Source organism: Myotis yumanensis, unplaced genomic scaffold (assembly GCF_028538775.1).
Source record: "Myotis yumanensis isolate MYYU_CA2020_CCGP unplaced genomic scaffold, mMyoYum1.0.hap1 SCAF_41, whole genome shotgun sequence".
In the NCBI taxonomy this organism is placed as follows: domain Eukaryota; kingdom Metazoa; phylum Chordata; class Mammalia; order Chiroptera; family Vespertilionidae; genus Myotis; species Myotis yumanensis.
The window spans coordinates 173,985-187,614 of NW_027223792.1; the positions used below are offsets into that span (position 1 = coordinate 173,985).

General features: G+C 48.1%; 1 pseudogene; it reads right to left on the bottom strand.

The window, feature by feature from the left end:
- Positions 1 to 1,372: 1,372 nt before the first annotated feature.
- On the bottom strand, positions 1,373 to 2,659 carry LOC139000903 (ATP-dependent RNA helicase DDX39A pseudogene; annotated as a pseudogene).
- Positions 2,660 to 13,630: the final 10,971 nt, after the last annotated feature.

Sequence of the window (13,630 nt, forward strand, 5' to 3'; positions counted from 1 at the left end):
TGAAGAGCTTTCGGAGATTTAAAATTTGGAACAAAGGAACATTTGCATATATATATATATATATATATATATATATATATATATAAGCTACCGACGAATGAATAAACAATCTCTCTCTCTCTCCCTCCCTCTCCCTCCCTCCCTCCTCTCCTCCCTTCTACTGTCTTTTTTTTCCCCCACACTCAAAAAAAAAAACTAGCCCTAGTTGGCTTGGCTCAGTGGATAGAACCAAAAGGTCCCAGTTTTTATTTCGGTCAAGGGCACATGCCCAGGATTCGGAATAGATGCCCAGTACGGGGTGTGCAGGAGGCAGCCGATCCATGATCCTCTCTTTTCATGGATGTTTCAATCTCTCCCTCTCCCTTCCTCTCTGAAATCAATAAAAAATATATATACTTTAAACAACACATCAAGACCTAGCCGTTTTGGCTCAGCGGATAGAGCATCAGCCTGCGGACTGAAGGGTCTAGGGTTCCATTCTGGCCAAGGGCACAGGTCCGGGTTGCAGGCTCAATCTCCAGTAGGGGGTGTGCAAGAGGCAGCTGATCTATGATCCTCTCTCATCATGGATGTTTCAGTCTCTCTACCTCTCCCTTCCTCTCTAAAATCAATAAAGAAATACATTTATTTAAAAAAAATACATCAGGAATCAGTGTAGAGCAGTGTTTGACAGCACTTGGGAGTCACTGCTAAATTGCAATACACTGTAGAACAGTATTTGACACCACTTGGGATTCTGGTTGGTTCTCCAGTTTGAAACTTGGAAGAAAATAATAGGATTAAAATTTTATTTTTATCATACATTGACATAATTCTTGATAATAACTGCAGAACACTTATTCTTAGAATGAATCAGAACAGAATCTAATGTTGGTTGGGATTTTCGTCTAACTATATTTTCTGACAAAATTACTAGATGTTAAATGCAGTGTGGTATCCCAAATTGGATCCAGGAACGACAAAGTGCATTATGACAAAAAATTGGTGAAATCTGAATAAAATTTGCAGCTTAGTTAATAATAATATGCAGACGTCTTAGTTTTAACAAATGTTCCATGTTAATGGAACATTAGGGAGAACTGGTGAGGGGTATACAAGAATTCTCGGTATAATAGTTGGAATATTTCTATCAATCTAGCAATATATATATATATATATATATATATATATATATATATATATATCTGACTTGAAAAAATGGGGTGAGGAAGCAAAATACAATCCCATATTTTTATTTTTTTCCATAATGCAAATTTATTGTTACACAAATGTACAGTGTTTCAACAGAGCAAGAAAGCCGCACTGTTGCCTAGAAAGAGGAGTTGAAGCAGCACGTGGGAAGCAGGGTGGTTCCGGGATGTCATGTGTGTGGTTAGCCGCTCGGCTCCATGTATGTGGAGATGTCCATTTCTTCAGGAAGCTCCGCCACATTGACTTCAAACCGACCCTGAACCTCATTGAGGATTTTGGCATCGTTCTCATGAGACACAAAAGTGATAGCCAGGCCTTTGGTGCCAAAGCGCCCAGCACGGGCCACCCGGTGGAGGTAGGTGTCCGAGTCCCCAGGCATGTCATAATTGAAGACGATGTTGACTCGCTCAATGTCCATTCCTCGGCCAAACAGATCGGTGGCCACCAGGATCCGCCGCTGAAAGTCCTTGAACTGCTGGTAGCATGCTAGGCGCTCCTCCTGGGCCATGGCCCTGTGGATGGCGATGGCTGGGAATTTCTGTTGCATGAGTAGCTGGGCCAGGGCCATGCAGCGCTGCACTGACCTCACGAAGATCACCACCTGGTTAAACTCTAGCACGTCCAGGAGGTCAAGGAGTTGACGGTTCTTTTCTCTCTCTTTGAGCTTGACATAGTATTGCTGCAGCCCATGCAGCGTGAGCTTGGCGTCGTCGTCCACCGACACTTCCAGGGGATCTTGCATGAACTTCCTGCAGACAGGCCAGATCTCCTTGCTCAGCATGGCACTGAACATCATGCACTGCTTCTCTCGTGGCGTCAGGCGAAAGATCTCCTGTACATCCCGCTGCATGTCTAGCTGCTCCAGCATCTTGTCACACTCGTCCAGCAGGAAGTGCTTCACATTTCTCAAGTTGAGGCTCCTGTTCCGCACGAGTGCCAAGATGCGACCTGGAGTCCCCACCACGATGTGGGGACAGTTCTTCTTCAACACCTCTTCATCCTTCTTGATGGAGAGACCCCCGAAGAACACGGACACCTTGACACTGGGCATGTACTTGGAGAAGCGCTCATACTCCTTCCTGATCTGAAAGGCCAGCTCCCGAGTGTGGCACATGACCAGCACGGCCACCTGTCCATTGATGGGCTCCATCTGCTGAAGGGTGGCCAGCACGAAGACTGCAGTCTTACCCATTCCAGACTTGGCCTGGCACAGGATATCCATGCCCAGGATGGCTTGGGGGATGCACTGGTGCGGAACCTCAGATGGATGCTCAAAGCCACAGTCCCCTATGGTCCTCAGGAGCTCAAGCTTCAGCAGAAAGTCGCGGAAGCCAGAGCTGTGGATGGAAACGTAGGACCCCTTGGCATCTTTCTTGGGGGGTATTGGGGTGCTCTCTGTAGGAGCCTGGGGCTCTTCATCTTCCTCATAATCCAGAAGCTCGTTTTCCACATCCTGTTCCGCCATCATACTGGTTCACCGTTCACCACCGCGCTCGCACGCGTGCGCGCTGCGAGAGTCCAGGCAAGCTAGAGCGCCCGGTATGGTCTGTCGGTCGGTGAGGGCCCTCTTTCAGTGGCAGACCTCCGACTTGTTGCAGTCTCACTTGGGGAATGAGGCAGGCAGCTCTCTCAGGCCGCCTTTATAAGGGCACAAATCTCCTCCTGAGGACTCCACCCCCAGGACCTAATCCCAACATGAGGGCTCCACTCCCAGGACCTAATCCCATCCCAAAGCTCCAGCTCCTAATCCCATTAGCTGGCGTAATAGGATTTCAATTTATGAATTTGGGGCATGGTGGGAGTCACAAGCATTCAGCCCATAGCACTCATCTTCACTTCACTGTGCTTTATTGTCCTAAATGATTTGGAAAAATGGGCTCTAGCCAGTTTGGCTCAGTGGATAGAGCTTCGGCCTGCGGACTGAAAGGTCCCGGGTTCAATTCCGGTCAAGGGCATGAACTTTGGTTGGGGCCATATCTCCAGTAGGAAGTGTGCAGGAAGCAGCTGATTGATGGTTCTCTCTCATGGATGTTTCTAACTCTGTATCTCTCTCCCTTTCTCTCTGTAAAAAAAAAAAAAAAATATATATATATATATATATTTTTTTTTAAAAAAACGGCCTTCAGATGGCGCACGAACACCAAGAACAACTGTGGGGCGGCTCCTGGGCCATGGGCCCGGCCTGGGCGGGCACCCCGCAGCCCACTGTGTGTGTGTTTGTGGGGAGAGGGGTGGCAGGGGACAAGGGTGGCCGATCTCCTCTCAGCGCCCACCTTTCCAGTGGGACCGTGTCGGCCGGGTCCCGTGGCGGGTGGCGGGGCGTCCAACACCGGGAGTTTACCCAGGAAGGCCCCTTTTGCGAGAGACAAGGCCTGGCAGCGGAATGGGGACTGGAAAAGTTTTTTGGGGGTGGGGCCTGACAGAGGACCAAGAGGACATACCCAGAACACTTTTTGCGTGCCGGGACCTTTAAAACCTCAACGGGTGGGGGTGGGAGGGGGGGTGTTGGGGGGGGTGTCACGACTCTAAAGGCGGCGAGTATTCACGGGGCAAAAACGGAGGGATCATTTTCTCTGTTTCCTTTCAGTTATTTTTTTTTTCCGAATTGAATTTATTGGGGGACACATCGGTGAATAAAATGAAATGAAATGCAATAGGATAAAATGAAAGGCCTGGCCTTGCAAACTCAGACACCTTAGGTGACCTCCCAGGATGTTCTGAATTAAAAAAAAGAACTTTTTAAAGTAGAAAGCAGTGTATAGTGAGTGGGCAGTCACGCCCTAGGCCTGGTATCTCCCCTGAGAGAGATCACCTTTGAACTTACTGGCATCTGAGCCTATTGTCTTTCTATGCCTCTAGGTCATAGAGTCTAGGATCACATGTCTTTGGAGTAGTGAATGTCCCGGTAACTAGTCACTTTCCTTTTCCCAGTGCCCTCAGGGCACAGCCCAGGGTCCCAGGGTAGAGACCACAAATTCCCTCATTGCTACTGTTGTATATATTTTTAAAAAGGTAATACATAAGAAGCTTTGCATTGTGTGTGCTAGGGTGAGGGACTGGGGGCTGCGGCATGGAAGGGTAACGGAATGTGGGAGGGGGAGGGACTGCGGCCTGGAAAAGGTTACCGATTGTGTCAATGTCAGGAACCGTGGCAGAGAAAAATTGCTGGATTGTCTTAGAAAACAATGTGTTATGATTAAATCCAGCCAGGTGTGACTCTGTTTACCTCCCCTCCGTTCTCATGAACTTTTTGTGAATTTCTAATGAAATGCTTTGTGTTTTTTTTTTAACACTGTTTTGCTATAAAGGATCATACTGCACCCTTGATCTCTGCCACATGCTCCGAATCTCCCAGAGGGGGAGATAGGTGCTGGGGTCAGCTGGCCAGCTTAATAACAGGCTTTTAAATTTAGATTCTGAGTCGGTGGTCTATCTTGTTGAGCCAACCCATAACATTGTGGATGAAAAGGGGCCACATGCTAACCTGACCCACTCGGGAGAGGCCTGGCCTTGCAAACTCAGGCACCTCAAGTGACCACCCAGGATGTTCTGAATTTAAAAAAAAACACTTTTTAAAGTAGAAAGCAGTGTATAGTGAGTGGGCAGTCATGCCCTAGGCCCGGTATCTCCCCTGAGAGAGATCACCTTTGAACATACTGGCATCTGAGCCTATTGTCTTTCTATGCCTCTAGGTCATAGAGTCTAGGATCACATGTCTTTGGAGTAGTGAATGTCCCGGTAACTAGTCACTTTCCTTTTCCCAGTGCCCTCAGGGCACAGCCCAGGGTCCCAGGGTAGAGACCACAAATTCCCTCATTGCTACTGTTGTATATTTTTTTAATAGCTAGGGAAAAATGAATAAACAAGTGGAAAAACAATTTTCTCTCTCTCTCTCTCTCTCTCTCTCTCTCTCTCTCTCTCTCTCTCTCTCTCCTCTCTCCCTGCCCCCTTCCTCTCCCTTTCACTCTCTCTTTAAACAACAACAACAACAACAAAAAAGGCCCTAGCCGGTTTGGCTCAGTGGATAGAGCATCAGCCTGTGGACCGCGAAGCGTCCCGGGTTAGATTCCAGTCAAGGGCACATGCCTGGGTTGTGGGCTCGATCCCCAGTGTGGGGTGTGCAGGAGGAAGCTGACCAGTGATTCTCTCTCTCTCTCTCATCGTGGATGTTCTAGCGCTCCCTCCCTCTCCCTTCCTCTCTGAAATCAATAAAGATATTAAAAAAAAAAAAAAAACACAACCACAAATGTATTATTCCACCTTTAGGTAGTAAAAAGTGTGCTTGGACGATGTTTTGTATTTCCTGTTATTAAAACAGTGAACTTAAAAGCGGGGGGGGAGATAGGGAGGAGGATAAAAGGGAAGGGTTGACCTTAGCTGTTTCAAAATGGTGGTTGCCAAGTCACTGGAGCTAAAATGGCGGCTGCCTAAACTACCTTTTAAAAAATATATATATATTTTTATTGATTTCAGAGAGGAAGGGAGAGGGGGAGAGAGAGCTAGAAACATCCACGATGAGAGAGAATCATGGCTCGGCTGTCTCTTGCACGCCCCCTTCTGGGGATGGAGCCCACAATCCGGACCCTTCGGTCCACCACCGGGAAGCAGATTCTCAACATATTGGGATAACGCTCCGTAGAATGGAAGGGGTGTGTGTGTATGTGTGTGTGTGTGTGTGTGTGTGTATGTGTGTGTGTGTGTTTTAACCTTGTTGTATACATGACAAGCAAAAGAGGAGATGTAAGTGGGTTACATGAACTCCGTTGGTGATAGATGAGGGAGGCGAGAGAAAGCAAAGCGGGGTGGGGAGGGGAGGGAAACCTCTGGGATTGGATAAAAATTAAAGTAAAATGATAGACACATACTTCTTCATACTTCTCTTACTTAGGTTGGCGTAGGATAGTTAATGGCCAGCAATTTACTCAATAAAAATGAGGGGATTTAAAAAGGAAAATTACACCCTAGCTGGTTTGGCTGGGCGGAGATAGAGTGTCGGCCTGCGTGCTAAAGGGTCCCAGGTTCGATTCAGGCCAAGGGCACATGCCCAGGTTGCGGGCTGGATCCCCAGAGCCCCCCCACCCCCCAGTAGGGGGTGTGCAGGAGGCAGATGATCCATGATTCTCTGTCATCGATCTCTCTCTCTCTCTCTTCCTCTTTGAAATCAATAAAAGCACACACACACACACAAAAAGCTCTGACCAGTTTGGCTCAGTGGATAGAGCGTCAGCCTGCGGACTCAAGGGTCCCGGGTTTGATTCCAGTCAAGGGCATGTACCTTGGTTGCAGGCACATCCCCAGTGGAGGGTATGCAGGAGGCAGCTGATGGATGTTTCTCTCTCATCGATGTTTCCAACTCTCTATCCCTCTCCCTTCCTGTCCAGGCTGATATGTACAGCAGCGACTTACCCAATCCCGATGCAGCACTCTCAGCTGAGCTGCATTGTTGGAGAATCAAGTGGAAACCCAGAAGAAAAGATATAGAGCTTCCATCCACCATGTATGAAGCCCTCCACCTGCCAGACATCAAGTTTTTTCATGTTTATACATTGCTAAATGTCCTACGAATTCTCCCTGTGATGAAGGTTGAGAACGAATGCTATGAAAACGGACGAAAGCGTCTCAAAGCACACCAGAGGAACACTTTGACAGGGCAAAGGTCAAGTAGCTTAGCTTTGCTTAACATGCATTTCGATGTGAAACACGATTTGGATTTAACGGTGGACACATACATCAAACTCTACACAACTAAGTCGGAGCTTCCTACAGATAATTCCAAAAGTGTCGGAAATACCCGAAGGACTTTTAAAATGCGTTCTCTCTTATTTTGATATTGAAAAAAAGTCTGAGAAATTTGAAAGGAAACAGAGAAGAGCTGTAAGATATAGGTGGGTCACTTAATCACTGGATCTCTTGAGTAGAGTAGCCACTGATCCTCTGCTTAAATGGTCCCGGTGTGAACTCTCATGCTTTGGAGAACTAACTGTTGTTCTTCCAGAGGGCGGCAGGCATCATCGGAAGCGCCACGTTGCACTTCTGCGTGATCTCTGCCGATGGCACTTTGGGCTTGTTTTAGTGAGGTCATTGCAGACATCACATTCATTGTCACAGTTGTTGGGCATTGAGTTATCAGTTCTTTGAAGAAATAAATTTTGAGAAGGTGTGGGAGGAATCTGTTTCATAAAATTGTGCAATGAAGCTGACGACTAACCTTTGACTAGCAGGAGTTTTAAGTATGCTACGAGAAATCTGTAACCAACAGTGAAATGACCAGCTCGTGAAAGAAACGTGAGCTTGCCAGACAAGGATTTCGGTGTGGATTTTTGTCTTTATTCGATGATCTTAAACAAATGACTGTGAAACATTGAAGAAAGAACCCGCCATCCTTACACCCACATCTGGGTGTCGCTGTTTACATTCCTTCGTTAAGCCTATATCCTCATAAGCTTTTTAGCAAGAACATGTGGCGCACTTCCGTTTCACGGTCAAGACAGGATCAGAGGCCATGGATCCTGACAACAGATCCGTCTGTTTCATTCCGTCTTTTTCCGTGGTTACATCTACTGCCGCGTCTCGATTTATAAGAGAAAGCGAGACAACCGACAAGAATGCTTTTTGTAGTTGGTCTAGGAATACAGAAAACATCGCTGTCATTTTCGGTGAAGAAAGTCAATTTTGTACAGTCTATGTCAACATAAATAAAATGTGAATTTGTTTAATGAAAAACAAAACGCCGAAATTAAAACGAGGGGGGGTTGGGAGGGGGAGGCGGGGTGGAGAGGATAAGAGGGAGGGGTTGACCTTTGCCGTTTCAAAATGGCGGCTGCCAAGCCCCTGGAGCCAAAAGGGAAGCTGCCTAAACTCCCTTCTTTGACAGAAAGAATGACTCCTTTATTCCCACACAACTGTGGACGACGAAAGGGGCCACATGCTAACCCTATGAGCTCAGGGGAAGGCCTGCCTGGCGGTCTTGCAAACCGAGAGGTCTAAAGCCACTGCAGGGACGGTCTGAAGGGAGACTGCTACTAAGAGCAGTAGTGGTGGGTAGTCCCGTATTACCTAGGCCGGAGTCTTCCAAGACCAGGTCAGTGTTTACCTTAACTGAACTTATGGTCCTTTTGCATCTAAGACACAACATACCTATGCTATAAAATGTCAGAGGAACTTGTAACATCCCACCATCCCCGCCCCTCACCCTTCCACCCCCCCCCCACACACACACACACAAGCAAATGCGCCTAGGGGCTCTGTAGGACAGACCATAAATTCCTTCATTGCTATTGTTATCACGTGTATTGTTGCCTGTTAACTATCTATCCTGCACCCACCTCAGGAAAAGAAGTAGGTGTGGCCCTGGCCGGTTTTGCTCAGTGGGTAGAGCCGAGGTCAGCCTGTGGCGGACCTTAAGGTCCCGGGTTCGATTTTGGGTCCCGGGCGCATGCCCGCCCGCCCGGGTCACAGGCTCAAGCCCCACTAGGGGGCGTGCAGGAGGCGGCCTATCCAAGATTCTCTCTCATTGATGAGGTTTCTCTCTCCCTCCCTCTCCCTTCCTCTCTGTAAAACATCAAAAAAATAAATAAAAAGAAGTGTGCGTCTATCATTTCACTTTTTATTCAATCCCAGAGGTTTCCCCCCACCCCCCGCCCCACTTTGGTACCTCCATCGCTCCCTCCCTCCTTCATCTATCACCAGTGGATTTCCTGTAACCCACTTATGTCTCCTCCTTGAATTGGATTTTGTCACGTATTAAACAAAGTGACGCTCAGGCCAGTTTGGGTCAGTGGGTAGAACATCGGCCTGGGGACCGAAGGGGTCCTGGGTTCGATTACAGTCAAGGGCACAGGTCCGGTTGTGGGCTCGATCCCCAGGAGCGGGTGTGCAGGAAGCAGCGGACGGGTGATCCTCTGTCATCCTGACCGTTTCTATCGCTCTCTCCCTCTCCCTTCCTCTCAGAAATAAATAAAAATGTATTAAATAATAATTTAGAAAAAAGAATGAATAAAACAAAGTGAAAAACAGCCATTCTCTGGAGCATTGTCCAAACCCCTTGCGGTTCTGCTTCCTGGCAAGTGTGGACAGTTTGACTCAAGCCAGTGATGCCAACTTGGTTGTTGGTTTTTGTGGGGTGGGTTTTTTTTTGTTTGTTTGTTTGTTTGTTTTTTTAGGAGGGTCACGTGTATGTAGACTTCAGTGAGCCAGAGACTGAACCAAAAGGGGAGAATGATGATTTTTATTTTTTTAAATGCATTTTATTTATTTATTTATATTTTTTTACAGAGAGGAAGGGAGAGGGATAGAGAGTTAGAAACATCGATGAGAGAGAAACATTGATCAGCTGCTTCCTGCACACCTCCTACTGTGGATGTGCCCACAACCGAGGTACATGCCCTTGACCGGAATCAAACCTGCGACCTTTTAGTCAGCAGGCAGATGCTCTATCCACTGAGCCAAACCAGTTAGGGCTCCATAAGCTAGAATATGCGGAACAGTTCTGTTTCATGGTCAAGACAGGATCAGAGGCCATGGATACTGACAACAGATCGGTCTGTTTCATTCTATCTTTTTCCGTGGTTACATCTACTGCCGCGTCTCAATTTATAAGCGAAACCTAGAAAACCTACAAGAATAAGTTTTGTAGTTTATCTAGGAAGAATACAGAAAACATAGCTGTTATTTTCGGTGAAGAAAGTTAATTTTGTACAGTTTATGTCAACATAAATGAAATGTGAATTTGTTTAAAAGAGAAACAAAGCAGCGAAATTAAAACGGGGGGCGGGGGGTGGAGAGGATAAGAGGGAGGGGTTGACCTATGCCGTTTCAAAATGGCGGCTGCCAAGTCCCTGGAGCCAAAATGGAGGCTGCCTAAGCTCCCTTCTTTGACAGAAAGGATGACTCCTTTATTCCCACACAACTGTGGACAAAAGGGGCCACATGCTAACCCGATGAGCTCAGGGGAAGGCCTGCCTGGCGGTCTTGCAAACTGAAAGGCCTAAATCGACCACAGGGATGGTCTGAAGGGAGGCTGTAACTAAGAGCACTTGTGGTGGGTAGTCGCGTCCTAGGTCTGAGTCTTCCCTGACCAGGTCAGTGTTTACCTTAACTGAACCTATGGTCCTTTTGCATCTAAGACAACACACCTCTGAAATGTTAGAGGAACTTGTAACATTAGCCCCCCTACTCTCTCCCCCTCCCCCCACCTCCACCCCCCCCCCCCCACACACACACAAGCAAATGCCCCTGGGGGCCCTGCAGGAAAGAGACCATAAATTCCTTCATTGTTATTGTTATCACCTGTATTGTTGCATGTTAACTATCTATTCTGCACCCACCTAAGGAAAAGAAGGAAGTGTGGCCCTGACAGGTTTGGCTCAGTGAGTAGAGCAGATGTCAGTCTGTGGCAGACCTTAAGGTCCTGGGTTGGATTCGGGGCCAGGGAGCATGCCCACCCTGGTCACGGGCTCGAGCCCCACTATGGGGCATGCAGGAGGACACCGATCCCCGATTCTCTCTCATCAATGATGTTTCTCTCTCCCTCCCTCCCTCTCTGCAATCAATAAAAATATATTTTTTTAAAAAGAAGTATGCATCTATCATTTTGCTTTATATCCAATCCCAGAGGTGTACCCCCACTCCCCACCCCACCCTCCGTTTTCTCCCTCCCTCCCTCCCTCCCTCCCTCCCTCCCTCCCTCCTTTCCTCCCTCCCTCCCTCCCTCATCTATCACCAGTGGATTTCCTGTAACCCACGTATGTCTCCTCCTTGGATTGGATTGTCACGTATAAAACAAAGTAACGCCCCAGCTGGTTTTGGTCAGTGGGTAGAGCATCGGCCTGGAGACCGAAGGGTCCCGGGTTCGATTTCAGTCAAGGGTGCAGGCCCGGTTGTGGGCTCGATCCCCAGGAACGGGTGTTTCTATCGCTCTCTCCCTCTCCCTTCCTCTCAGAAATCAATGAAAATGTATTAAATAATAATTTGGAGAAAGAATGTATAAAACACAGTGAAAAACAGCCATTCTCTGGAGCATTGTCCCAACCCCTTGCAGTTCTGCTTCCCGGCAAGTGTGGACAGTTTGGCTCAAGTAAACTCATGAAAGTTCTCTACGGGTTTGCATGTTTTTCCGTGAACACGACGTATACACCTGCTGGTTTCTGAGAGCGAGGCAACAGAATCTGTCCATGAGGTCTGCTGTGAAACGGTAGAGGCGTCTGTTTCTGCTGTCAGAAGCCAGGTCACCCTTAGAAAGAGTGTAGAAAACAACAACAATAAAAGACAGAAATTGGATTTACAAAGAGAAAACACACAGAAGCAAACCGAGGGATGCTCCGAGGACTGTGAGAGGGAATCTCCCCTTCTCCTCACTCATACCGCTTTTGGAAAAATGGCAATGATTCTAAGAGGTGAAGGTACTGAAGCTCTCGGAGACGCCGACCGACCGGCCGGGGCTACTTTACCCATTCTTAACCCTACCCAACCAAGTCTCCCTCTCCCTGGGAGTCAAGCTTGTGTGCCCACAGCGGTAGGTAGGGGTATCCCACTGACCGACCGACTGACAGATGGCTGTTTTAAAATCAGAACCTGTCCCCTTTCAATGAGGGCATGGGACAGGGGCAACCTATATTTTCCTGCTCAAATCATCCCCAATTCACCTGATAGGGACTCAGAGGTTTGTCTCTGTCTGTCTGCCTGTCTGCATGTCTGTCTTTAAGCCAATGATGCCAACATATGATGGTTGTTGGTTTTTGTGGGGTTTTATTAGAAGGGTCGTGTGTATGTAGACTTCAATGAGCCAGAGACTGAACCAACAGGGGAGAATGTGATGGTTTTTATTTTTTAAAATATACTTTATTTATTTTTTTATTTTTTACAGAGAGGAAGGGAGAGGGATAGAGAGTTGGAAACATCGATGAGAGAGAAACATCCATCAGCTGCCTCCTGCACACTCCCTACTGGGGATGTGCCCGCAACCAAGGTACATGCCCTTGACTGGAATTGAACCTGGGACCCTTGAGTCTGCAGGCTGACGCTCTATCCCAGTGATGGTGAACCTATGACACAACTCAATTTTTTTTTTGGTTGATTTTTTCTTCGTTAAATGGCATTTAAATATATAAAATGAATATCAGAAATATAAGTCTTTGTTTTACCATGGTTGCAAATATCAAAAAATTTCTATATGTGACAGGGCACCAGAGTTAAGTTAGGGTTTTTCAAAATGCTGGCACGCCAATCTCAAAAGGTTCGCCATCGCTGCTCTATCCACTGAGCCAAACCGGTTAGGGCAAGAATGATGATTTTTAAAAAGGAAACATCCCGAGAGGAATCTCATCTGGAGATGGACTAAACGTATGTCTGTTTGCCAACAGTCCTTTCTCCATGATGAACTTCCACGACAGAGCCTGAGCGACCGATTCATGGGGGACCCTCCCTGCTCAGAATGGCCCCAAGCAGCCCCAGAGGCTGGCAGAGACGCCTCTCACTCTCAGCTCGGCTCGCTACCCATGTGTCTCCGTAGATGGGGAACCAGGCCGCGGTACCTCGAGAGTCCCCTTTTTGGGGGTACATACTCACCAACACTTGGGAGAAATTAGACTCAGGGGGTCCCTCCATCCAAGAAAAAACAAAAGGCCAATCTTCTTTAGCAACCTAGCCCACACCACCACCACCACCACCACCACCACACCCCGCTCCCCCACCCGCCACTAGAAAGTGGACAAGGGAAAGGTTTGGCCAGTTCCTGGCACCCCTGAGTTGAATGCTACCTACCTTGCCTGCAGCTAGACCTGTTTTGGAATGTTAGGGGCCCGCCCCCATCTTTCCAGGCCCCTGTGGGCACGACCAGCTTCCTGGTTATCCTTATCATTTTTTTTTTGCGGGGGGGGGGGGGGGGGGGGGCGGGGAGGGGGCGGGATGTAAAGTGCTTTATTGCTGAGGATCCCAAGAGCTTCAAGGCCGCTGTCTAGGGGCTAGCAGTGAAATCCTCTACCCTGCGGAGGTTTTTGTGAGCAGGGATGGCTGGGACTTGAGCATTTCAGCCCCATGGAAGGCATGGCAGTGTGGTTGGGGGTGAGGGGAGGTAGGTAGGAAGAGGCACAAGGTGTGCTGGGGGGAGCAGACTGTGCTTGTCTCCCCAACTCTGAGCTCAGTGCATTAACCGACAGTCACCATGGGAGCCTGGAATGGGCCATGGTGGGAGTATTTACACCACAGAAATTGCCCAGATGCTACATTCAAGGACTCTCCCTGCCCAGAGACCTGGTTTACCAGGGCACTAGGAGCATGCCGCACCTCCTGAGCTGGTTCTGAGTCCACCGCAAGCCTGGCTGCTGTGACAAGCTGCCACTCCCCCATGTGGGGCAGTGCCATCTCCCACAACCTGGACAGAACACAGGTGGGCTAGACAAAGGGGACCTGACCTGGGGATCCCGTCCCTGCCTGGAGCCTG